The 24,080-nt window shown below is 43.4% G+C and overlaps 1 protein-coding gene across 7 annotated transcripts in view; it reads right to left on the bottom strand.

Annotated features, from left to right (window-relative positions):
• The window catches only part of CUEDC1 (CUE domain containing 1), a 129,167-nt gene that overhangs the window by 51,337 nt on the left and 53,750 nt on the right, over nucleotides 1-24,080 (bottom strand). Inside the window, exon 1 of one of the 7 annotated variants that reach the window (XM_030536562.1) lies at nucleotides 21,476-21,594. The exons of the other annotated variants lie outside the window; for them this stretch is intronic. The gene's annotated coding sequence lies outside the window, so the exon portion shown is untranslated. Of the gene's footprint in view, nucleotides 1-21,475; nucleotides 21,595-24,080 lie in introns of those variants that run through there. 7 annotated transcript variants of the gene reach the window in all.

Here is a 24,080-nt window from a genome sequence, read left to right as displayed (position 1 = left end):
TTGGTTGAGTAGCTGGATGCGCTTCAAACTGCATCGTAGCATGAAGGGGGTGTGCCCAGAGCTCCAGAGGGGATGGAAGCCCCTGCACACTACTCTGCCAGCAAAAAGAAACCACAAAAGCAACACTACACCACACCAGCCAATGTGGCCCAAAGAGGGGCATATAAGGTCCCTAGTCTCCTGTCCCGCACCCCAGAGAGCAGAGGAACAAGAACCAAAGGAGCCTCACCCCTTTTTAATACTTGCCTGTTTTTTTCCAAGCTAGACCAGTATTGCCTCAAAAGCCAAGTAACATCTAAATGCTGCACTTGCTTCTTAAGACAAGGCTCTGAGCCAATTTCTCCTTTCACATACATGTTGACTTCAGGGGAAGTCAACCTGATTTACACTGGTCTCAGTGAGATCCAAGTCAGACCTCATGTTCTTAAACTATACATTAAGGGCAACATTCAACCAGGTACAGCAGGCCAAGCGTAAGTCCCTGGACATCAATGTGTATGCCTTTAGGGACTTCGGGAGGGGCTGGGCAGCGAGCCTCCTGGAGGGCAGAATGCTGGTCAGCATCCACCCTTTCCATGAGAAGTGTCAAATCTAAGTTATGTTTGCATTTAGACCAGGTGACAAATAGTGGAGTCCTGGACCTTAAAAAGACTAGCACAGGGGTGGCGGCTGGGTCAAGAAATCCATCCTTTGTGCAGCCTCCTTCATATAATCATTGAAATTGTTGCATGCAAGACAGTTGTAGAGTAAGGATGGTGATTGGTTAAGTTACTTCTGTTAACACAATGGTCTAAGACTTTTGGCCTGGCAAAGATACACGCCTTACTGTAGCTATATACCACATGGGTGTAATCCATAAAGTCAAAACAGCTTAGAACTTAAAAACTGAGTAACAGACTGTGAATCCCAATGATGACTGAACCTGGTGATATTTTGAACAAAAAGAGCTCTCAGCCACGCTTGCAGCTATTTCTATTGCTTCACACTGACTTAGCAGAGATTCTACAATGACATACAGAGTGGCAATCCTGGAATCCTATTATATAGATTACAGGAAGGCAGCATATAGTACTCAGGGGTATGTGTGTGTGTGTATGTATGCGCACGCGCACGCGCGCACACCCTACCTCAGAGTTCAGTCTCTGCTTCTGTCCATGGCTGCTCAGAGCCTGCCTCTGTTTTTCATTTGCCCCTTGCTCCCAGAAAAGAATTATCCTATTATTTATCACCTCACATAATACCATATGACTCCAGAAGATAAAGCTTTCAGTAAAATGCCAAAATAGAGACCTGATGCCTTTTGCTTCCCCTGTATCTTGCTAGGCTACTCTCTAACCTGGCATTCTTCCTATAGCTCCAGTTCCTGGAACCAATTTAAAATAGGAAAGATGAAACTGTGTCAGTTTTTCCCCCTCCTGGCTGCACAGCGCAGTTTGCAAGCCTGATCCTCAATAAATAAAGAGGACAAACAAAAATAGAATCCACTTTTGATTTTTTTTTTTAAACCCCCTCATGACTTTTAAGCCTATCTCATGATTTTCTGAATGCTTGGAGCTGACACTACTAGACATCCACAGCTACACACATGACAGGTCACAACCATATCAGCTCCTTTTAGCTCCAGCTCTCCCTGTACAAAAAACCTGTGGAGTGATATTACAGCAAGTATCACACTGATCAAAGGAATACAGAAAATTACAATTCCTTCAAAACAGGTCCATTTATTTGTCACAGCACTGCATTCTACCCAAGGAAAGGGAAGGGGACTGGCAGATGGTTCAAGTAAAATCTCATTAGCTAATTCAATTGTTTTTGACACCCCTTGGAAGAGAATGGTTCATTATAATGCAAATAGAGAGCATCCTCCATTCTCAAGCTTGTTATATAGCACAACGCAATATTATGATCCTCAAGATTTATATTGCAAGTGCTGTTCAAATTGTGAAATCACAGCAGTGTTAGATCTCTCAAACATTTTCATGCACTTTGTTCTAGGGGGTCATTTTAACACTCAGGAGAGCAAGGGGGAGAGGACAGCATCTCTGTATTAACAAGATAAAACCTACTATCCTTTCCTCAGCACTTCATTGGTTTTAAAACCCAACATGTAAATCGTTCTAGCAAGCAGACAATGCATGATCTCTGGTTCAAGAATAGGGCTAAGGATCATGACAACCCAGCACATTTTGTTTGCCCCTCTTGCTTTTGTGAGACCAAATTCACTACCACAGGTTGACAAGATGTCGCTATTGCCTTCCCGTGTGGAACTGGTGTTGATGTAGAACCCGGAAGTAAGTTATCATTATATCACAACACAGGAAAGAAACTCTCTCTTTTAATACCTGCATATTCAAACCGAGCAGAGTCAACACAATCATTTCCTAATGCTGTTATTCTACAATCCAACCAACTGCATAATACCCATAGGAGTTCTAGCTGCAATAATAAATAATAATAATTTGCTCTTATATAAGAACTTTCATGCAGAAAATCCGTAAGGGGGAGTGGGGGGATAAGTTATTCTAGAAAATGCCCAAACACACATCTGCCTGATAGACTGACAGGCTGCTTGGGAGGCATGAGGTTCTGCTTGTGTCAAAGAACATGTGCTTGCATCTAGCTCACAAAGCACTACAATTTTAATCATCTATCTGGGTATTTATGTGGCTCTGTTGCTGGATTATCCAAATGTCTTCCAAACAAGTCCATGCCTCACAAGGGTGCTGCGAGGATGACCACATTAAGGATTGTGAGGTACTCAGATACTATGGTAATGGGAGACCTTCAGATAGATAGTATTTAAAAACAGAACTAACAATATCATCATTTTTCATAATTTATATACATACACTTCTACATATACAAGTGTGTATATAATATACATGTGGGAGTAGAAGTTACTGAAGTCAAAGAAATATGAATGAGTTTTTCACTTAATTCTGTGAGTGCTTCATTCTGTGCCTCTTCTTATCTCTTGTGGGAGGGAGTTCCACAGTCTAGGTCCAGCTGCTCTGAAAGTTCTTCCTCCAAAACTCCTAAGTCTCCCTCTCTTGGTAGGCAACTTCACTGTTCCAGGGGAATGCAGCTGTCATGGCAAGTCATGGATGGAAGGGAGTTCTCTGATGCTGCTAGACCCAGTGCCACAAAGGGCTATACATACCAAAGCAGAGACTTCAATTTGGATTCTGCATTGAATGGAGAACCAGTGCAGCAAGCTGAGTGCCAAGGCGATATGTTCCTGGGGACCTGTGGTGCTAAAAAGACGCTGCTGAATTTCTGTACCAGTTGGGGTTTTTTCAGGTTGTGCGGGTTCATTTCTAGATATAAGCTTCTTTTAACTCTACATACCACTTACAGATATTTGCAAGATATCCCTTAGTCTTTATATTTGCCTGTAAAATTAATTTTAACAATAGTACACACTGTGAGGCAAATCCACCAATAGCAGCATGAAGAAAAAGTATTTTTTTAAATTGCTAGGTGTTTTATGTTCTGTTGATGAAATTAAACTGAGCCTTAAAAAAAGAAAAAAGTAACAGACACATATACGTACACACAATAATTGCTTTTTCACTGTAAAAAAGGGCTGACTTATTTTACCCAGGGTCTGCTTATCCGATCATTAGTACAGTCAAAAACTCCAGCACTTAGACATCACTTTTCAAGCTGCATTCCACAGAACACAGCATGGATTGCGTTGCAGCAGAAGAGATCTGATTAGACCACCCTACCAGTGTTTGGAGTACTTAAATAGTACTAATGGGTGGTTTACCAGAGATCACTTATTTACGGACACTTTAAAAGCTCCCGCACCCCAATCTGGGTCTATGCTGGTTATATGCTATGTGTGTATCTTGTGAAACTTATACCTGACACCTGTAACCTCTCATAACTCAAGCCTGACCCCAGATGTACAGTACCTTCCTTCCTAACTTGTGTAAATTTGATTTTAAACAATAGCTTTAATATATTTGAAATTGACACTGGGGCTGAGCTTCCGCAGGCAGCAAAATTCTAAGTAACTGCAAGTGGAAAACTGGCATTCCTCTTTGGTATGAATAAAAACGCCCAGCTAGTGTACTGTGGTCTCATTTACCCTCTGCCTGATGACAGCAGAGTTGCACACATTTAACTGATGGCACAATTTGGCCCACTGTGCCCATCAAGTAACATGCTACCTCGCTGTGTATTACTGACCAACATGCCAAGCAAAAGATGTTCTCACTGTCACCACAAAGTAGGGCTTAGAAACTGATCAGAGTAATCCACCGATAAATTCACCTAGTGTATGTTTTTGCAGAGAGACCTGGAATTGGGAAGAGCAATTAAAGAAAATTTAAGCGTGTTAATAGCACTTAATTTCTGTTGCCCCTTTCAGCAAGGGATTTTGAAGCAATGTGCAAACATTAACTGAGTATTCCAACAACCCTCTGAAGTATTTTAATAACCATTTTACACACTGGTGAACCATGGCTCGGAGAAGTTAAGCAGTTTGCGGGATGTCACACAGGAAGACACAGCTGGAAATGGAACACAGAAGTCCTGGTTCTATTCTCCGGTCCTGCCTCACAGAGGCCATATTTACTGGTTCTCTGTTAGTTTATACTCAAGTCTCCAGTCACAGTCTTCCTTAGAGAGGACACACTATGCATTGGCAGTAACAACTGGCACTCCACAGAGATGTTGGCAAAAACACAACTGAGTTGGAGATAATTTGTTAAACTGAAAAGGCAGAGTTTACCAAGAAAGCCCGGGGGTGGGGGGTGCGGAGGAGAGGATCCTTTATCTTCATGTGAGATTAATAAAAGCATACTCAACAAATATGCTTGGGTTTTTTCCCCCTGCTCTCAGCAGATTCAGTGAGCCCAGATCTCTGTGTCTGATAGTGCTATGCACCATGTTTCACACATCTGGCAAAAGAAACCCAGGCTGCTAGGCTGGCCAAACAGAATATTTTAAACTGCAATTAGTAAAAGGTTTACACAGCCATGGTCCCTTTTTATGCTACAGAGGTGGTGTCTGGGAATCCTCTTTTCTAGCTTCACTGGCAAAGTCTGTTATAGAGGACCTACCACAAGGGTCCATGATTGGAGCTACTGTTTACTCCTTTGAGTCCTGAAGAGCCAACATAGCTGAAGGAGAATGAGCTGGATTCTTTCCTGCTTTATGCATTTTCAATAACATTAACAGTTACTTTCTGACTGCAGACTCCTCACTACTGTGATGGAAGAGGGGAAGAGCACAAGAACAGTTGGATGTTTTTAGAAACAATGTCTAGTATTGACACAGAAATAGGCTAGATCTTTCACTGTCTCAATAACAAGACTAAAGGCCCATGCATCAGCAGATGTATCATTCTAACACAGCTGAACCGTGATCATTTTTCACAGTCCACATACAGATGTGGCTGGTTTTGCTATTCAGACGGGGCCTTCAAGACATCATCCTTGGACCTGATTGGCAATTGAAAAGCACTCATCTCTAGGCCGCTGTTTGATCTTCCATATATCTGATATTTCAACTGTCTTGAATGGATTTCCTAATAGCTTGAAGCCATTGGCAAACATACCCCAGCTTTGAAGGAAACTTAGATATGGATCAGAATTTTCAAAGTCAGCCTCCTGCCTCTCATGTTTTGGTTTTAAAATTCTGATACATCTATTATGGATCTGGGAGGGTGGAGGAGTTTGTGATAAATCAGAAAGACGAACAAGGTGAGAGACCTCATGGAAACAAATGCAAAGACCTCATGGAACAGCAAAGGGCTCTCTTCTACTAATGCCTTGCAGAGCGAGTATTGGATTGTAGAGTCCTGGTGCAGAACTCAAACCCAAAGCATTCTGAAATGGAGCCAAGAGCATGACTGACTGAACCATAAAGAAGCCCTTAATTACTGATGCTAAATGGAAGACAGATAAGACTTCCTTGGTTTGAAGGCACATGTTCTCCACATACACGTTGTTATTTGAGCTGTGCAATTACACTGCAGAGCTGTGAATTTATCCAGTGTGTGACAGAGTGATATTGACTCTACATAGCTGAACTTTATCTGTGGGAGATGAGGTTGGCTAATACCTCCTAGGATTAGATCTTCAACACCTGACTCCATTTGAAGGAGGAGGCTGACCCTAGAACTTCCAGTTGTCCATTTAAGGATAAATCAGAATTCCATAAAGAACAAAAAGGGACAGACACAATATTTCAAATGTCAGCTCCAGACTAGGGTAAATGTGATTAATTATCAGAAAGGCCTCAGAAGTTACCCCTTGGTGGACTGGAAATTGGTGTGATGAAAGGAAGAGGCCAAACACAATGCTTAAAGCTTCCAAGTTGTGCGTACATGAATCTCTCCAAAATCAAGATTTCAGATGTCCAGAATGCCATACGTGAGCAGTTAATGATCTTGGCTGGTCTGCTAAGCTGGTAATTTCACCCTGGAAAAACAGTCACTCAGCTTGTGGGGGAGAGAGGGGACAACAGGGTGTAGTAGCCTAGATGAAGCAAGGGAACAGCTGTAACAGAGGTGCGACCAACTGTTTATGGGCCTCCAAACACAGGGAAATCTTGGCTTTAAGGGCAAATAAGAACATTCCAGTCCCAAGCATCTGCTGCAGTTCAGACAACAGATGGAATCACTTAAACTCAGCGAAATGAGGCCAGTCTTTTTCCCTCTTCTACTGCCATACTATACTTGTAAGTTATCTCCGCAAATACGTTCCAACAGCAACTGTGCTATTTACAAATGTAACGGGTTAGTTACTGGGACAACATCCATTTCATGAGCCTTATCCAGGCACACGTAGACTTTTTTTGTTCTGTGCTGAATTATATATCACCCACAAGTTTTGCGAGTTACATTGCTAACCCAAAGTAGCTGATCTTTTCTCTGTAGGAGTTGAGGGCATTTCCAGGATCAGACCCTTACTGCTACACTGGAATATTCTAAGAGTTGATACAATGTCAGTGGAAAGAGCCTTGTTGACTTCAATGGGGTTTGGATCAGGCCCATCGCCAATATTTTCCAATTTATTACAACTGCTCCCCTTATGAGACGTTGGGATTTATTTTTAGCAGGAAAGCCAGGGAAATTCTCTCCTTACCCCCCACCGCACCCCAATATACTATTTGTGCCACAGTTTGGCAACATTCAATATCTTCCCAACCAAGCAATAGATTTTTTCTCCTCCTCTAAATGTTTTGCTGTGTTTGGCATGATCATTTGTAAAGTCTTTACAACACATTAGATATTCACTGTAGTACAACTCTGTGTTAAACGCTACTTATTTCTCTAGTGAAGACAGGCTATTTGACTCAAATCAGCAGCGTTGAGACTTGTCTGTGGTTTCCCAAGTGAAACATTGAATTTTACAGATAGGAATTTCCTAAATAAGTCACAGGAGAGTCTGTTCCATCAGTAACATAACACACTCTTCTCCACGTCGAAAAGGAACATGCATCCTGCTTATCTTTGCATCTGAGGCCCTGAATCAATGACGCAGCAGCTCTGAGCTTTCATTAATGTGTATTTAACCATCATGTTCTCCTGTATTCTTTATAATAATGTAATAGTGCTTTGCACTTATGGCACTGTAGGATTTCAAAGCATTTTCTGCAAACATTAATTTAGCCTCCTTTAGAGGCAGATGTTATCCACATTTTACAGGTAGAGAGAGGTGAAATGATATGTCATCAAGGTCACACAGCAAGTCAGAAACACAGCCCAACGCTGAATTCCAGTCCCATGCTCTAACCGTTAAACTACGCTACTTCCCAATAGGAAGGAGCAGTGCAAGTGGCATGTACGCCTCATTCAATGCTTTAAAAAAATTCTCCCTCCAATCCCTACTCCTTCAGCAATTAAAAGGGAACGAAAGACAGATCATCACATCCCAATGTTTAAAGGGTGGGAGAACACAAGGGTCATTTTAATTATAGCATCTGAGATGTACGATGTTGCTTGCACAGATGTCTGCAAACATAAATTTGTCTGGTGCAGACTAGGATACGGCTACTTTCTGACACATTAAGCAGTTAAGGGGATAAGTAATAACAGGCTTCCCAAACACATTATACTCCACCAGTGTAGGAGCTAAAACAGACTCTTTGCAATGACAGCAAGACGACAGGTTTTTTTCCCCTACAAAGAGGGAGACATATCCATAATTTGCAACATTTAACAGTCTTTCGGCAGCCTGCTTTGGAGTAATCTGCCCAGTTTGGACCTCTAAGGACAGGGAATTGTTAGGCTTTGATTTGATCCCATCCAAAAGAAAGTGTACAAGCCAAGTAGCATCTTATTAGGAATTGTATCTTAGATTTTATATCAAGTGCAAAAAACGTTCATTAGCATAACATTGAGGCTACAATTTTAATCACACAATCGTCAGAAAATACAAGAGTTTTGGAGTAACCCCATCCCCAGCTGCACTCCTGAGAACCATTTTGTAATTGCCTGGATCTGCACTAAACACAGTTATGGTTAGCCGTACACAAAGAGCCATCAGCTGGAATGACTCGTTTCAGATCAAACGATAACCAGATAAGACAGAACAAAAGTAAAGTCTCCAGAAGAGAGGACACAGCACATGTCCTTCCTGCACTGAAGTGAACACAAAATGGCTGCCTGAGATTTACACAGAGAAAAAAAACGAACAGGTGTAACAGTTCCATAACTAAATTGTCTCTATACAGAGATCCACTTACTATAATCCCTGGTTCACCCATGTGCTCACCTACTGAAGTGAACCATATTAACCTGCTGCTGAGTTCTCCTCTGTAGCATGGAGGAGGATGCAGATTCCCCCTGCTCACAGAGTCCTCCTACTGCTGTTTCGTCATCCACTAGTCTCTCTGGGCCATCAGACACCAGCAGCTTTTAAACTACTTTTAGCCCTCATCTACCCCCTGAAGAAGAGGTGGAATTAAGACCTCACTATCGAACACACTCTGCAGTCACCATATAATTAAATAAAGTCAGCACAGAACAGAGGCCCACCATAAATGGTACAGAGCCCTAACAGTACCCAGGAGCACAGGAAGCTCGGTTGTTTCTATCTCAGTAAGTGGCAATATGGTTGATTACCACTGTGGATCTTGACAAGGCTCTCAGCAGAGGGGGTATCATCAGGGCGATGGGTACTACAGGATATTCCATTCTTGCTCCACTCAGTAGCATAGCAGATACAAGTTTTCCATGCACTATGGAAAACGTGGGAATGGTCATATGAAAGGAGAGAGGAGCCATGACCAAAAGCAACTTTACAGAGTGGAGGATAGAAAAGACAGGGTAAGTAAATGCTGAGAAACAACTCTGCCTAGATGTTCTCTGAACCCTATCGGAAGGCTCAACAGCACACTGTCTTTGGCAGAGCAGCAAGGAAGCAGGTCATAGTGCTAGAAGGATCGGGATCGTCCAAAACCATGTAGATGTATGGCTTGAGTGTATATGGCCTGAGAAGATTGTGGTTCTATTTTATTCTACATGGGTTCTTATACTGCCCTCATCACCAAGATATCTGAACACCTTGCATAAGCAACATGACTAACATCTGTTGAACGTGATTTGTTCTCACTCTCCCCCTGTGGGGAGAACTGTGTGTGCAGCGTAGTGCTTTGTTTTGGGTAGAGTTTTGGAATTTGTTTTTCAAATGTCCAAGCTGCTGTGTGTGTGTGTGTGTGTGTGTGTGTGTGTGTGTGTGTGTGTGTGTGTGTGTGTGTGTGTGTGTGTGTGTGTGTGTGTGTGTGTGTGTGTGTGTGTGTGTGTGTGTGTGTGTGTGTGTGTGTGTGTGTGTTAGAAAAGCTCAGTCAGAGATATTCACCTTGCACCTGGAGCAGAAGATGGGGAACTTTGTGATGGCCCCAAGTAATTGGAGGAGTTTGTTCCACAGTGCCAGATCTGCCCTCAAGTAAGCTGTGTCTCCTGCACAGATGAGTTTTACCCTTCTGGTAGGAAGTTCCATGGTGCTGGAGGAGTGGAGCTGCTGACCCCTGTCCTTATTCTGGAGCTTTAGGCAGTCTTTTAGATATTTTCAATGGACTGGGCCCAGGGTAAAGGACCAAGTGCATGAACTTGATTCAGTATTCCATGGGAAGCCAGCGTAGAGAGCAGAAGGCAGGTTTGATGGGTTTGTGACAGTCCACATTGCTGGGGATACATGCTGTAGTGTTCCATACGACCTGACGTTTCCTAAGGGCTGATGGCTTCATGCCCAAATATACTGCATTGCGGGAGATGACAAAGCATGTATAACTAATGCCAAGTCATTGTTAACTAGGATGGGATGGAGTTCCCTAGCCAACGGGGGATGGCAAAAAGCAGAACTTGTGGGTGCTGCTATTAAGAGATTAGTTTCAGCAAGGAATTCAGGAGCAATCCTAAGCTATATACTGAACTGACCAATTATGGGTGCCTTCAACCACAGGAGACTGCATCATGGCTGAAAACTCTTCAAAGTCCTTTCCTCTGCCCACCAGCATCGCCTCTGTCTTGCTGGCTGAAGGTGAACCTGAACTGTTCTTCATCCATGAGCTGATCTCACAAGCACTGGGCCACCTGGGGGGCATTTGTATAGTTGTATGTGGTGAAGGATAGAGCTGTATGTCACCTGCATATTGCTGGTGCTTGAATCTATGTCCTCTGACTAGTCATCTAGTGGCTGCATGTAGATGTTGAATAGGACCAGAGAATCAATCGATCCTCAGTATCTCTGCAGTCCTTACTTACAGATGCACTGCAGATGCACGGGTGACAGGTCATGCCCACTGCCACCTTTGACAAGCTGCCTGTGCTGCATAAAGGTTGGGATGGTGTTACTGAGGCACATCTGAAGATATGCTTTCAAGGATCCTTTGCAGGCTAGGACAACATATGGCTGGTATGGAGTGCTCACACACAGCATTTAGGAAACATTCAGTTCACCTAGCAACAATGAGCTTCTAGTCCCATTTATATTCCATTTCATTCTAGGACCAAAAAGCAAGGTCTAACTGATCCCATGTTTATATATCCAGTCAGGCAGGGGCATGGAGGAATGTAAATAATGATGGATGAACAGGGCCAGAAGCAAAGGAGTTCTTAACAAAGGCCTCAATCCTACACAGATTTATGCCTGTGAATGTAATGGGAGTACTCACGTGCATAATTCCAGATCTGGGCCTAATTGTACATCCCTTGTCTTTGTGGCAGAATGAAAAGCAACCACGGAAGGAAGAAAAGTCCAGAATACAAGAATATTCTTGAAGAGACACTGGCCAATTAAAAATATTTGCCTATTCTACGGAATTTTTTTGTATTAAAACATACATCTAATTTTCTTTTCATCATTTGTTTCCTTTCTGTATCCCTCTCACCCTGGACAAAGAAGATAGACCTGTCCGCTCCACTTTAATATGGTCTGCCTCACCGCATGCAGTAGCACAATGGTTGGGCTGTAAAACTCTGTATTTAAACCCAAACCAAAAATTCCTTCTCCCTGTTTTCATAGATTTTAAGGCCAGAGGGGAACATGATGATGATCTATAGTGACCATCTGTGCATCATAGATAGGGCCCTATCAAATTCACAGCCCATTTTGGTCAATTTCATGGTCAGAGGATTTTAAAAATTGTAAATTTCATGATTTCAGCTATTTGAATCTGAAATTTCAGGGTATAGTAATTGTAGGGGTCCTGACCCAAAAAGGAATTGTAGGGTGGTCACAAGGTTGCGGTACTGCTACCCTTACTTCTGCACTGATGCTGGCGTCCACGCTGCCTTCAGAGCTGGGCACCTGGTCAACAGCTGCCGCTCTCTGGCTACCCAGCTCTGAAGGCAGCGCAGAAGTAAGGGTGGAAATACCACAACCCCCCTAAAATAACCTTGTGACCCTCTTGCAACTCCCTTTTGTGTCAGGACCCCCAATTTGAGAAACACTGGTCTCCCCCCGTGAAATCTGTATAGTATAAGGTAAAAGCACACAAAAGACCAGATTTCATGGGGAGATACTATATTTCATATTTTTCATGATCATGAATTTGGTAGGCCAGAGATTTTACCCAGTAATACCTGCATTGCACCCAATAACTTGTAGTTCTAATAGAGCATCTTTTTAGAAATATCTGTTTAAAACATTTAATCTTAATTTAAATAAAATTCTGAAAACATTTCCATGAATAAGATGGTTGTGTTTTTTGGTTTTTTTTTTAAGTTTGACAATCTACAATTTGGGTGTAAACTATCAGACAACCTCTCTTTAGACTGGATATGCAAATCATTGATGATGATAAAAAACAGCTTAGGCTAAACTGATTAGAATGCTCTCCCATCTCCCAGACCCTTATAAAATGGTTTTCTTATGAAGGAACTAACAGTACCGAAATGTAGCTGCTCAGCAGCTGCAAGTTTTAGCACAGCAGCATTCATAACACAATTAAAATTAGGTTTAAAAACTAAATGATTGTAAACAAAAATTATAGCACTTTCCTCTACCAAATTAAAAATTTACATTTCATGGGAGTAAAGCAGAGGATCTAGCCTTTGTATCCCATTAATCTTTCTAAAATATCCTCTGTTCTGAGGTGAAACTGAAAAGTAACAGCGTGCATGCACAAATACAGGTTTTGCACCCTGGGAAAATTGCTTCTATCAAATCCTTTTTCATGGAAACAAAATAAGTACAAGAGGATCTCTGTTAATGCTCTTTCCATCATATATTAAAAGTGCAGGGTTTAAGCCCTTTTTAAAAGTAAAAAGCAATCATGATAAAAGTGAAAGGATGCCCTGTTCAAGAATCCATATCGTGCACACGCCTTTGCAAAAAATAAATTACAAAATCTTACCAGAACTTATCATGTAAAGCTCAGACCAGGGCAAAGGAGAAAATACAGATGATTATTGAAAGCTGTAAAGCAATTCTGGTCAATGGAGTGCGTGTGTGTTTCTGAGTGGGAGAGATTAAGGAGACAAGCAAACAGATTTAGAATGTGTACCAGAATGAAGTGAAATACAGCTTGCATCACAACATAAATCTGCATACAGCTGCTTATAGGAAAATGTGTGAGGGCTGCATCTTCCAGCCTGAGTGGTAAGGGAGCTATCAGCATGCCTTCAGAAAGTACCCAATTTACTCTCAGTACAACAAAGATCCTGATCTCTCTTGATATTTCACATACCCAAAAGTCCTAACACTAGTAGATCCCTACCAGGACCACCAGGAATTCCAAATTAACCATGACTAAATTTGCTCTATGATTTCAGCAGAACGATCATACAGGAAAAGTTGCAAGCATTAAGCAAAACACAGTTTAAGGTATGTGTAAATAAAAAAATTACATTAATACACAAACCAGGCTGGCAGGATTTATTCTGAGCGTTAAAAGAGCACCTACACCCCAAACCAGATTGGGGCTCCATTCTGATGGGCTCTGCACAAAGGGACTGTAAGCTCTTCAGGGCATGAGCCACCTAAAGGGATATGACAGACATAGGGGGGGAGAAGGAAAGTATTATCCTGGGGACAGAGGCACAGACAAATTGACTGGCCCATGGTTACAGGAGGAGTCTGTGGTACAGCTGGATATTGAACCTAGATCTCTCCAGTCTCCAGACAATACTTTATCCACAAGACCATTCTTCTCCTTTGATTTCATCATGTATAAAGGCACAACCAGGAGTGTGAGGCTGACTAAAGCAGAGGGAAAACACAGTCCAGGAGGACTCAAAGAAGAAAGAGATGATGAGCCCTCACTATTCTATACCAATATCTCCATTTTCTCTCACATACATGCACACAAAGCCAAATGAGGCATTCCATCCACACATTGCTCCATTCTCTCTCTCTCATTCTCTCTTAAGCATTCACCTGACATGCCTTCCTCCCTACATTAATGTTGAGAGCACCTCACTTCACACCACAATCCCCAGATGTCATTAGCAGGGAAAATAAAATAACCTGCACATTCTGCTCCAGCAAAGTCAAAATCCAGGAAGCATCTGAAAGTACTCGTTATTGACCAAAGCCCCCTGATCTCCATGGATAGCCAGGAAGAGCTCAGCCCCTTGCTCCACACCCGCTCAGAATCACTGTGGCAGCAAGAACAGGTCCAAACCAAGTGAGGAGATCTTCATTTATTGAGTTTAACAGTTCTGATTTCTCCCACCTCCTCATTCCGAATGAAAACGAACTGGACATGGCAGCAGCAGGAAGCAATGAGAGTAGAAATTAATTTAACGGGGAATGCTGGACAGGGATCTTAGTTCTCCAGCAGGAAGGGGGTGGGTGTGAAGAACTGTGAGTCCTCACACACCCTCTCCTATGGTCTTTCACCCCTTTTGGAGGAAGAGCTTATAGAAACGATGTAGTCAGAGATACAGAATGCTATTTGCTGGATGTCTGCCAGACATGGAGTAAAATAAGAATACTGGCTGTACCACTGTGGGGCAAAAAAACCTCCTAACATGAAATCAGCTTTTAATTTATTTACTTTATCACATCTTATACCTGAGTGCACAGGGGAAACCATAACCGAGAGATTAGCAAGCCACTCTGTTCACCACCTTGGCTTGTTTTTTGTGCGTTTCAGACCCTGCAGAAACAGATTTGTCTCACTAAGTACATATGGCCTTATTTTTTAAAGTATCTAGATGCCTCAATTCCATGAGTTAGGAACCTAAATACCTATAAAATCTGGCCCTTAAATTCCCAAAGGTTTGTATTGCTGCTATGGTCATGTCTCCTTCCCCTGACTTCTGCTCTGCAAACAATGCAAACTTTTACTATTATGTGTATTAAAGTAATGCCTAGAGGTCTCAGCCAAGATTAGGGCCTTATTACATATGTATAGCGCCTAGTACAAAGCAAGAGACAGTTGCTGCCCTGAAGAGCTTACAGTCTAAATAGATAAGACAAACACAGGATGGGAGAAATGAGGTATCATTACCTCTTTTTACAGATGGAAAACTCAGGCAGAGCAAGCTACGTGCACCAGGTCACTGAGCACATCTGTGGCAGAACTAGGAATTTAATCCAAATCTCCGAACACAGTGCCTCCTTGCTTTGTATCTCCAATGCCCTTCACAACTTAGCTCCTCCTTACTCACCCCACACTTCTCCATGCCATTGTTCACCCCTTTATGCAGTAACTCCTCACTTAACATTGTAGTTATGTTCCTGAAAAATGCAACTTTAAGCGAAACTATGTTAAGCGAATCCACTTTCCCCATAAGAATTAATGTAAATGAGGGGGTTAGGTTCCAGGGGAAAAAATTTGCACCAGACAAAAGATATATAAATATTTTAGATAGACAGACACACACACACACACACACACACACACACACACACACACACACACACACACACACACACACACACACACACACACACACACACACACACACACACACACACACACAGTATAAGTTTTAAACAAACAATTTAATACTGGTACACAGTGATGATGATTAGTATCAGAAGGGTAGCCGTGTTAGTCTGGATCTGTAAAAAGCAACAAAGAATCCTGGGGCACCTCATAGACTAACAGAAGTATTGGAGCATAAGCTTCCATGGGTGAATACCCACTTCCTCAGACACATGTGGTGGAAATGTGATGATGATTGTGAAGCTTGATTGAGGTGGAGGAGTCAGAGGGTGGGATATTTCCTTTACTGCTAAATGATGAACTAGCAATTGGTTGAGCCCTCATGGGTTAATTCTCTCTCTACACAAGGCAGCAGGAATGGAGGGAGATATACACATTTCCCCTAAGTACACTGCCTTGTTAATTAGATCAGCTTGCTGACAGGCAGCTGCTGCAAGCTCCCTGAATCCTGGTCTGTCCCCCCTGCTCTATGGAAGATGGGGTAAGTGGGGTGCAGGAGTTGAAGGGAGGGGGACACCCTGACATTAGCCCCCCTCTTCTTGCCCTCCCCCCCTCCCCACAGCAAGCAGGAGTCTCGGGGAGCAGCTCCAAGGCAGAGGGCAGGAGCAGCACATGGCAGTGGGGGGGGACAGCTGAACTGCAGGCAGCTGCTGCACAGGGAGCTGATAGGAGGCTGCCGGTCCACATCGGTTCCAAGCCCCCAGCAGCTAGCTGCAAGGGGCTGGTCTTCCTGCAAGCAGTAGACAAAGCAGGTGGCTCCAAACGACGTTAGAAGAGAGCATTACACAACTTTAAACAAGCATGTTCTCTAATTGATCAGCAATATAAAAACGTTAACTGGGACGACTAAGTGAGGAGTCACTGTAGTACGATGAATGGCAATGGGGAAAGAGGATCAGATTTCAGAAGGAACCTAGCTGGGTGTGACACCAGGGGCTCAGGGTTGCAAGGTAAGGCCTTGCCCACAGTGACAAAGGAAGCCAGTGCCAGAGCTGAGATTAGAACCAGCTCCCAACCCAAGTTCAGTGTCTTGCTACTACCAAACAAATGCACCCCTCGCATTTAACACAGGCCCCCGTGCATGCTCGATAAAGATCTCTTTCCTACAACTCTGCCTGCCTGCTGCATCACTCCCTGCTAAATGAAACCTCCTTCCCTCAGTGCCAATGAGACCAGCTTCTATTAGATGTTTCTGCCATCATCTCCTCCTCATCTTCTTCCAACCTGCCCCCTCCACATTTTGCCTTTGCTGTCTGAGACTTACCTATTCTCAGGCAATTTCAGCACAACGACAACCCTGCCCTCCTAAGGCCATGCTGCAGTGGGGCCAGAGCACGCTGGAACAGCATACCAGCACTTTGGCAGTATGGAGGATGCCATTTTGTTATCAAAATGGTGTTCTCCGCACAGCATGACGCTGCCTGGGGAGCACCATTTGGTAGAGCTAAATGGCGTCCTCCGCACAGTATGCGCACGAGGTCATGCTGGCGGGGACATTCCCACGCTTGCAGGGGAGTTCTAGTAGTGTCCATTCAGGACAAGACTTGTCCATACCAGAAGACCTACAGCAAACTGCCTGATTGAAATGGCTAGGAAGGAGGCAATTAACGGTCTACATAACCCCATGTGCGTCTACCCGTAACCCTTCCCTCTCTATTCTACACCCTCCTCTTCAGCTATGCAGCGGAGATGGTCTTATCTATTGTATATTTGCACAGTGTCCCAGTGCAATGGGGCCCCACTCCTGGCTCGAGACTTCTGAATGCTACTGCAACGTAAACACAAGGAAAGAAAACATGCAGCACTCCAGTGATTTCTGCAGAGATGCAAATTTATTATCATTGTAACCACGCTAACAGAGAGGAAGGATGGGCAAGCGGTCAGGGCACCAGTCTTGGACTTGGGAGACCTGCAGACTTAATTTGTAATTTAAGAGGTGCCGGGGCTCAATCAACTTTTTATATTCATAAACTTATGCACCAAGGCCAGAGGTGCTGAGGCTATGGACTGCCAAGCCTAGAGATGCCAGGGTTGAGCCCTGGCAAGCTGTGGCACAAATTAAGCTCTGGAGACCTGGGTTAAATTCCATGCGCTGCCACAGACTTCCTGTTTGATGATGGGAAAGTCACTGAAGTTTCTCTTTGCCTCAGTTTCCCATCTGTAAATGGGGTGGGTAGCACTGCCCTCCCTCACAGAGATGTTGTAAGGACAAATACATTAAAAGGTGTTATCTTAAATACACATGAAAGGCACTCAGATACTACAGTAATGGGGGAACATATAAAACAGAATAATTTGTAAAGCTGTAGTGACTGGACCATAGGGTTGGGAGCTGGTTCTAATCTCAGCTCTAGCACTGGCTTCCTCTGTCATTGTGGGCAAGGCACTGAACTTGTCTGCCTCAGTTTACCCATCTAATCCCACTTGCCTGCTTCAGAGGGTGCAGGTGCTGAAAGTGTTCTGAAGATCAAGAGACAATATGTAAAGTGCCAAGTAGTATTAGAAATCTGAGCAGCCGGCAGACATCACTGAGCACGGCAACAGGCAACTCAACTTTTGTTAGGTTCCCGCCTCTGCACTTTTCCCAATATGTTCCTAATCAGCAATTAGAAAGGGCTCTCCTACCCACACTTCCGTCCAATTAGAATGGCTGTGTTTATAAAACAAAAACAATGCTGTGATGTTAATTACGTTAGTGTTAGCTCCCAGCACTGGAGCAGGCAATCTGTTGCTTGAAAGTTTGAATACAAGAAGTACACAGAACAGATTTTCTCGACCCTCAGCCTCTGCTGAAACCTAGTGGTATGGAGTCATCAGCAGGCCCAACAATACCGACTGTACTTATCTTAGCACTAGGCAACAGAAGAATGCCAGCAATGTGGCACACCTCTTGGACAGCGGGTTCGAAAGCACCTAACATTCTCCAGCAAGCCATTGGGATGGGGTCAGGTAGCACAGATCTGTGATAGGAACATGGGCTCAATGTAAAAGCAGTTCAAGTGGAAGGAGGATCCTACAGTTCTGTCATCATTCAGATGTGAACACTAACACACTTTTAAGCCTAAAAAAACGGGTTGGGAGTGAAATCAGACACTAACTTGACATATTACAAAGCAAATGTGGCTTTGACACTAGTTCTGGGGCAGGGAGCTGATTTTCCTTAAATAAAAGCCCAAACCCAATTTAATTAAGCATAGTTCTCATTACATTTTAGGGGATTGTTTGGGAGGATAGGGAGAGGTTTTGCCTTACACTGTAGCGTGTTAGGTTGCCCTTTTAAAATCCCAGATCAATACATTAAACTCCAAAGAATATCACTAGTGCTCCTGAGGTTCTGTCTCTAGTCCCTTCCCTCCTTTCTTCCTGCCTTGCTGCTGGCGGGGCCACACTAGTTCTCATGACTTCTATTACTATTTCTGTGCTCTACCGCAAGCCTTTTCCTCTCCTAGACAGAGTCTCATCCCTAGCGCTTTTCCTTCACATTTCCTCCTGTGCATCCTGCTGCCAGCACAAATTCCAGGTGGTGAAAGCTAACCTCCCCAAGCCCACCCCTCTCTGTCCCTTCTGGAAATCTCTCTGCCCTGCACATCACCCAGGCATGCAAACTTGGCATGTTATACTCATCTCTCTCCACCTCCCCCAATCTAGACTATTGCCAAATCCTGTTAACTCTTCATTCCTAGCTCTGAAACCTTTGCCAGAGTGAAGAGATGACCAAAATGGGGGAAATCACTTATTCTTTGCTCTCTGAGTAAAAATACTAAGTTCCTCCATGAGAAGCATCCCCTTCCCAGTGTTTGCTCTTGTGCCCTGCTCTTCTCTACCCATTATGACACTGTAACAGATACACAGATACCTAAGCCTTCACAGTTGTCTCTATGCCACACCTTACCACCACTCAGCACATCATGGTAACAGCACAGAAAGAACTTAGATGCTTCTGGTTCCCAAAACACTTGAGGAAAAAGTAGACTCTCCTATAATTTTTAGTGATTCAGGGCCTATGACACAGTTGTGAAGTTTCAGTTCCAACCAGGAGAGGGCAGTACATGTGCACACATGCGGGCACACCCCCCCTCACCAGCTGTATCTTTGTAACAATAGTTCAGAGGTCTTTGGCTCACTAATCTTACCTACATAACAAGTGGTGTTGCAAGAGGGTATTTAATATATTTTATACATCGATTTTTAAAAGAGAAGGCAGGATTTTTTTTTTAAAAGGGGTCTGAGGGTGGTAGGCACCCAACTTCCAGTGAAATTTGAGTATTTAAAGCCTTTACAGATTAAAAGATTCTACGGCCTCAAAGGACATCATCATCATCTAGTCTGACCTCCAGCATAATTAGGCTTCAAAAGGATAATATTTTTATTGCTAAATGTCAGTAAACATTGATTTCACAATACATACACACACCAACAAAAAAATATTTCTATCCATGACAATCAAAATTTACAGACAGGCAAAGAAAAATGCTGCTTGAGAACTTAGAGTCAAAATTCAGTAATTTAGACTTTGGACTTATTACAAATGGACTAGCAAATGAACATTAAAAACAAGTATGATATGCTGATTTAAGGATACTGTATTTACTTGGTATATTTTAATGTGTGATGTTGACAATTTGTGCTTCGTTTATAAAGTTTTAACTTTTTTGACTCTCAATGTCTACTCTCACTAAATGACTGCCTACCCAATTGCATAAATTTCCCTCAAATAAACATCTCTAATACCTGTCAAAATAATTTTAAAAAATTAAAATCTAATTCTGCCAAGTATATGCATAACACAGGCCAAAGAACTTCTGCTAACAGTTTTGGCATCCATCCCAATAACCACGCTTTGAACTATAACATATCTTTTTAAAAGAGATACAGTCTTGATTTAAAGACTTCAAGTGATGCCAAATCCACCGCAGGCTCCTTTGGAAATTCCGGCCTCAAGCGTTAGATATGTCTCTCTATATTAGGAAATGTAGCAACTTGTTTATATTTTTGACCTCACAAACAAAAAAAGTTTCCTTCTCTTCCTCTCAAGTCCTGGATTCACCTGATATCAGATATTTCAACAGCTACAGACCAAGGAATTTTGCCCAACAAGATTATTCTAGTTTGGGATCTCTGGCATTAAATTAAATTATAAATGAAAAGAGTGATTGTGGCAACAAAAATAATGAGTACCACTGAAGATGCTGCTCCATCCCAGGCATTTGTCACTCATAAAGTTGTCTCCAATTCTTCCCAATTAAACCACTCAGTTTTTCAGAGACAGATTTATGGCAGACCATTGTGGGATGAACAGATGTCAGCTCTGCACTGCACCCAGTAGGTTTATAAAGCAATTTAGCTCAATTAAAAGTCACTGAGCCAAATCCAACTAAAGCATAATGCTAAACTAAACTCACCTTCCCCCACCCTAAGTCCTCCTTCTCTCTATGACTTGGAAATTTTCCTATCTTCCCCATCACCCAGGCTTGGAAACTTCGGCCCTGTTTCTGTAATGAGGTGCCACAAGCGCACAGAGCCCTGCATGGAGTTGACTACAGGATTAGGGCTTTGGTATCATATCGGGGGAAGAGGATACATAGATGTCCAAGTGGGGAATTGCATCCTGCTTATACCAGGACCAAATTTGGTCCACAAACCACCCCTACAAAAAAAACACCACACATCCTGCTCTAAAAGAAATTACATTTAAAGGTAGACTGATCCCATAAGCAAAGGTGATTAACCACCACAAAATATCTGGCCTTTGGTACTTTTACCATGACTAATCTATGGTTTTCACACATATTTGCCATGGTAGAGTTGCAGCCCTAGTTCTAAATTAAGTCTATATTAATGAGATAGCACAGGTACTTAATCAAAAAGTTCCTTGCCCTGTAAGGCTGCTTTGCATGTGTTTCATCAAAGGTCATTTGATCTTGGTAGGCCGACATTCCTAAAATAGTTGAGGGAATTCAAACATGAAATGAGGTTTCCAAGAAGGGGTTTAAAAAAAAAATAGGTCAAGCAACTGTGAATGATAAGAGTAACCCCGTATCCCTTTGTATAATTTAAATGAATCTCTGTAAAAATCTAACTTGTGTCAATGTAAAATAAATTAAATGCAAGAGGCTACCTTAAGCAAAGATGCAGATACAAAATCCTTCTGCCAGGTGACTGAAGAGAGACCTTTCCTCCTCTGGCTTTCCTTGTTGACATCAAAATGCATTTGCCGCCATCTGAAATCAGTTTAAGTTTCCAGCCTATTTTACAAGTCAAATAAACATGGAGCGCATTGAACACCACATATGAGGAAAAGATGACAGAAATGCAGAACAAGCCAAAGAGCTCTACCACAAGAAATTTCTGGTCTGCAAGGAACTTCACAGATGTGGCATCATTCTTCTAATCAAAGCAAAGAAACCTTACATTTAGTGATTAAATTATCTGACTTTTGCTTTATCAGGTTTGCTTCAAGCTAACCTGAAACAGAGCTTGCTGTTAATTGCAGCCTGCAGCTCTGCCCTGCACTGCTCACCAACTACTGAGACTCTTACCTTTCAACACAGAAGGTGATCTTCTATCTTTTTAGCCAACTCCCAAAAATAGCAGTCGCCCCACATAATTGTCCCTATGCGCCACAGCAGGAGGGCAGCATGGGGTGGAACGCTGATACTCCTCTCCCCAAAAACAGGTCCATGCCTGTGGAGCTAATCCTACAAAAAACAATACTGTAGCAATGGTACAGTGATCACACAGATTGCTACAGTACATTGCTGTAGGGTAGCGTTTTGGAACATTACTGTAGAATACTGTAGTGTAAGGATAATGGGAATCTTTCAACTGTTAGCAGTATAGGGCCTATGATACACAGCTGAGAAGTCCTAAATGCATCCTGCACAGTGGGCAGTAGTGGTACACACACACGCACCCTCTTTCATTGTATTCTTCTCTTTTCTATAGCACCCTTGAGAACTGCACCACATGGAACAGGCAGCTGTGACATGGGCACTAAGATGACTGAATTCCCACGCTCTCTTTAAATCAGAACCTAAAGAGACTCCAGCACCAGTGCGCTTCAAAAACAGCCACCTACAAAGATAGTTTAGTGGCCAGCTGTGCCACAGTCACCTAACACAGCAGCAGGGGAACAGAACTTGGGAACTTCCCCTCCAGGAAAAAACATGACTCTTACTTAACCACAAGCAAGATTTCTGTTAGCCACCAGTATGCCACATTCACTTTGGAGGCATAGCCGCCCCATAGAGGGCCATAGCATGATCACATGCCCTTGGCCGGGCTGACATTCCACTCAGTAGACAGTAGCAGCACATGTGCTAGTCCAGGACCCTGATTAATATGCCTTCCAGCAGCATTCTCCTAACTGCTGTGGGGAATATGCTGCCCTGCTCTGGGGGTCAGTGACGAACAGGAAGGGGAAAGCTCTGTGGCAGCTGGAAGGACAGATGGAGAGGAGCAAGGCAGGGAGGTAGTCATTGAAGTAGTTATTGGGGCCCACTGGATGTTTGAGCTGTTAGGGCCTAGCGGCCAAAGTGCCTTTACCACTTCCTCCCAGTCATGGTATACCAAGTGCTGTATCAGGCCAAAGGGATGATTCACCGCAGTGCTCCAGTGAGCCCACCAGGAGGCAGCCTTGCCCCCTTTTTTCTTGCTTTGCTTCTACGCTTAGCTTTGCAGCTGTCTTTTTTTTTAACCCCCCTGGCAACAGCAGGAGCAGGTAGCACTCCTGACTGTTAACACTTGTGGGACAGTTAGTATTCCCAGAGGCACTGGGGGATGTGCACAGGACAGCGTCTGTCTGCATGAGAAGAGCAGGAAGAAGTGCCCTCGGGGGGATAGGACAAGACTGGGAATCAGGGCTGCTGTTTCTATTCTCGGATGTACTACCAACCTGCTGGCTAAGTTACTTAACCTCACTGTGCCTCAGGGCATGGCTACACTTGCAGCTGTACAGCACTGGGAGTTACAGCTGTCTTCGTACAGCTGTATAGGAAAAGCACTGCAGTGTGGCACACTGACAGCTACCAGCGCACTGTCGTGGCCACATTTGCAGAATTTGCAGCGGTGTTAGGAGTGGTGCATTATAGGCAGCTATCCCAGCGTTCAAGTGGCTGCAACATGCTTTTCAAAAGAGGGGGGTGGGGTGGAGCGTGACAGGGCGCGTGGGGGAGACAGAGAGAGTGGATTTTTGGAGCCGACACTGTCAGCTCTCTGCCTTGCAAGTTCCGACCCCTTCCCCCACCCCTCTCTTATTCACTAAATGCAAATAGCCCTCTGTTTTTTTCCTCACAGACCAGATAAGCAGCTGCTCCAAAACAGACCCCCCACCTTGCTTCTCTCCTCAAGCAAACACTAGCTGTGGACATTCCAAAGGTATCCCCCTGCCTGCTTCTGCTCATTCACTGCAAACAGGAGCTGTGTTTGTTTTTTAGATAAGCAGCTCTGGGAGCCCCAAGTTCACAACAAAACAAACAGAGGCATCACAACAAAACAAAGAGTGTTATCTTTACTTAAAAGCATTATGGGAAGCTTCCGGAGGTCAGTTACAGCATAGTAACATTAATCACTGTTTACACTGGCATCCCAGCGCTGCAGCACCAGCACTGTTCTCTTTATTCCTCTCCTGGAGGTGGAGTACAACCAGCGCTGTAGCCAGGGAGATACAGCGCTGTATGTGCCTTGCCAGTGTGGACGGGGAGTAAGTTACAGCGCTGTAAAGC

This window comes from Gopherus evgoodei, chromosome 17, assembly GCF_007399415.2.
Source record: "Gopherus evgoodei ecotype Sinaloan lineage chromosome 17, rGopEvg1_v1.p, whole genome shotgun sequence".
NCBI classification, from domain to species: domain Eukaryota; kingdom Metazoa; phylum Chordata; order Testudines; family Testudinidae; genus Gopherus; species Gopherus evgoodei.
The sequence above is the reverse complement of the archived record's forward strand: the minus strand, read 5'-3'. Positions and strand labels throughout refer to the sequence as shown.